Source organism: Eutrigla gurnardus (assembly GCF_963514095.1).
Source record: "Eutrigla gurnardus genome assembly, chromosome: 2".
In the NCBI taxonomy this organism is placed as follows: Eukaryota; Metazoa; Chordata; class Actinopteri; order Perciformes; family Triglidae; genus Eutrigla; species Eutrigla gurnardus.
Window position 1 is genome coordinate 25,041,475 of NC_139916.1, and position 3,837 is coordinate 25,045,311.

A 3,837-nucleotide genomic window follows, 5' to 3' on the forward strand; every position below is an offset into this window, starting at 1 on the left:
AACTGGCGTGCCATGACATCAGCTCACGGCGAACATTAAGACGGACCATTAACAAAGCTGCTGAGTTACAAAGCGCTGCTGCTATCATCCCGGAGCTCTTAATGGATTGCATTTTGATTGTGTCAGCCAACACTCGAGCGACCTTTCTTTCTTTCACGGGGGCCCTCGAAGCTTCGCCGTACACTTCCAGCAGCTGTTTTTTTCCGAACTGTCTGTCAAAACAAGGCAGTGGAGTCGGGTGGAGGATGGAGAAGTGGGGGTGAATTGTTGTGACTACCACAGGTGGGGACATGGAGAAGGAGAGGCGTGACAAGCGGAGCTGTCAGTGAGGAATGCTCCGACGCAGAGCAACGTGTCCGTGTTCACAGCACAGGTGTACTGGACGCTCAGATGGATTAATACAGTGTTAATGAAACAAAAACACGTCAGAATTACCCAAAGGCTCAGTGCGGTGTTTTAACACCTGCGGTTTTCTCCGCTGTTTGCACTTGTATGTCAGTTTACGCTGCGTTTCACGCTCCCAGGGCAGACCAGAGGAATTAGCCTATCATAACATCGCCGTGAAATATTACATTTTGTTCCCGATGACTGCAACGCGCAGAATTGCAATGACAAAGGGATCACAGTGGTGATTAGTATGGAAGACAAAACACAATGTTTCAGACACCAAGTATGCGTCCTGTCTGTGTGTGTGGCCTCGTGTTATTTTGTTTTATAAACTGTAGCCTGATGTTTTATTCCATTATCTAAATGCCACTGTGATTAACAAAGTGACTTTTTGCAGGAAATACATGAACAATGCCGTGATTGCACTAATCTGGGGCTCTTAGCACACATGGCGATGTCTTTTCTGTCACAGTGCAATTATCTTTATGTATTCCAGTTTAAAAATGCAAAGTCGCAATTATATTTAACACGTACTGTGTAGAATGATCTACATCTTAGTTGATCAGTTTGTATCATGCTGAATTACTTATTACCAAGAAACTTTTGAGAGCATCTCTGGTAAACGCAAATTTTGAAATGGATGTTCTGTTTGATTCTATGGGGAAACTCAGGTTTACAATTCTATTGATTAAATCAACTAATCGAATAGGCCACAAAATAATAGTGTTACTAAGAATGTCTTAGATCGAGGACAGACCTAATGGAGGAAGTAAGGAATTCACACCCTCCCGGTGTTCCCCATGGGTCCTCTTTTTCTTTTCTTTAATATGCACGGTAGCCAACTGCAAGAGACACTTTCTTTTATCCCATTTGAATTGTACTATGAATTAAACATATGATGTTTGTCAATTTGAAGGATAATGTTGGAAGTCAAAAAGTCACAGTTTTCTCACTCAGTGTACCTCAGTGTACATTTTCACCATCTTATACTAAACAGTTAAACAAAAAATGGCACAATTCAAATGGTATCAAAAACCAACTAAGCTATTTAATAGTTTATTTAATATATATAACTATATAAATATCAAGTCACGTGGGAACGTTTTTTGAGGTGGGCTTGGGAAAATAGCATTTTGATGCTAAAATATATGCACTTGGACCAAAATGTGAAAGTTCAGATTTGAATACACCAATGGGAAGGTACATAATCATATAAAAAGCTAAAAATAATTATATATATATATATATATATATATATATATATATATTCTACATGTAAGTAGCAATTTAATGTTGCAGCTATTTAATATTCCCTTTTATAATGTAATGAATTAGCATAAAATGACAAGTACTTCAATGTTAAACTGAAGTACAGCACTTAAGTAAATGTACTTGGTTGCATTCCATCAGTGTAATTAAGGACTATACTTGTTGCTGAATACCGTCCTCTATTTGAGAGCACTAGCTGTGATGATAATCCTTGTGCTGTCTGAGCTGAAGAGGTGGAAAATGTCTCACCTTATGACTTTGACAGATGGTGACAAATGTCTTAATGAAAGGTATGAATTTCTGACAAATTACGCCACGATCTATTCAGTGAAACCTGATGAGCCAGAGCCAAACCTGACTGGATTTATTATATGGAAATGCAGCTACGCCATCTTGAATGAACATTAACAACTTTCAACATTGGAGCGAGAAATGGCCCTGTTTCTGCGGTGGAAATCTTAGAGGGTTAATGAAAAGTTTTCAATGAAAAATATCATATCCTTTTCTCACTTATGGCTCCTATTTTCCTTTCCACAACCTTTCAGCGGGGTTCCTTAATACGTTGCAATCTGTCACACTTTTGTGGCCATTTGGCAAAAAAATGTGAACATCAACTGTATCAGCAGGCTGTTACTGAAAGCCAACCTAAACCGCTCTGTCGGCAGTAATTGAGAAGCAACGGAGCATTACATAGAAATCAGCGCATATTAATTCCAGTACGACAGAAGGAAGGGTCACTTTAAGAGCTATGACATTACCTTGATACCCAGCTGACACTTTTTATCCTAAATTCAAACTAGTCTTTGAAATATTCTCTGACCCATTGCATGCCAAAGCCCCACAAGGCTAATGTTGTCTCCGCTAACAGAAAAGCATGAACACAATGCACACACAACTGTTTTTAGTAGTCAGTTGTCATTTGACAAGTACAAAATAAAACAATAGTTTTTTTGTTTTGTTTTTTTGGCTAGTTTCTTCTTCGCAGAGGTGGGGAGTGACGAGGAGAGACTGTTAGACCCAAAGCTGCCGCTGTTTACCAACCTGCTGCTAGCATTAAAGAATTAGCAAGCTAGCTGTCAGCTAGCTAGTTAGCTGGCTTTAAAGCATTTTTAACAGATGGTGTGACAAGAGTGTGTGGATGAAGCATTAAGTTGTAAAAAAAAAAAGTTATTGTTGTTACTACAAAACCTTACCTCAGTGATTTGACAACTTACTTTCTGCAGAAGTGACCACTACAAAGGCCACAATGGCAGCATTTCTATGGTGGTTGTTGTTCCTCAAATGCTGCCTATTCGACCCATTGCACGTCAATGCCCCACTATGCTAATGTTGTCTACGCTAACAGATAAATACCAAACCAGCTGAGGAGTAATGTGTGGTAGCATTTAAGATCCAACAGCACACATGGAAAAATCATGGCTAACCCCTCGATCGAAATGAGAATTGAGATAGCCCTTCGTCTCACGGGCACGCGCAAAACCAAGGGGAAGGGGGAAGGGGAAGGGGTAAAAAAGAGAATTGAGATTGGCCCTAAATGTCAAGCTAATGCTAATGCTAGCTTGTGATTCAGTGAGGCAGTAGTGGCCCCTCTGAATAGCCAAACAGTTTTACTTCTCTTAGTAAATAGTTTTGGATTAGGCTCCATGTGTTTGAATTAATTAAAGCAGGTTTGAACTTGTTCAAACTTGTTCCCCTCAGAGGGGAGTTGCTGTGTACTAAGAAGGCGAGAAGCAGCTGGGAAATTCTTATATACAAACATGCGACGAGAGCAATCTTCGGCCACCATCCATCAGAGGCCTTCCTTTGTAGGCGCAGGTAATTTGGCAGGAGGGTCATCGGTCAGCGTCTGGTTTACACCTCTCTCTCTCTCTGTTCCAGGCCAGAGTTGGCTGACTGGAGGGGGGGTCATGGTATTGATTGGGGCCTTGGGTGGGAGCCCTTGACCTGCGCCTCCATTTAAAAGCTATAAAGGAAGCCCTGCTCCAATCTAATGTTTTCCACCGAGGTGCCATGGGAGGCAGTGGACACCTGCACTATATCATTGTGTTTAGATTGGGAGCTGAGGCTGATAGGGCCAGCTGGACCTCTCTATCATTAGATCCAACAACGCTTACAATAACAGAGAAGAAGCCAACGCAGAAACACATTAGATTTCGCCTTATTTATGGCATTTGATGACAA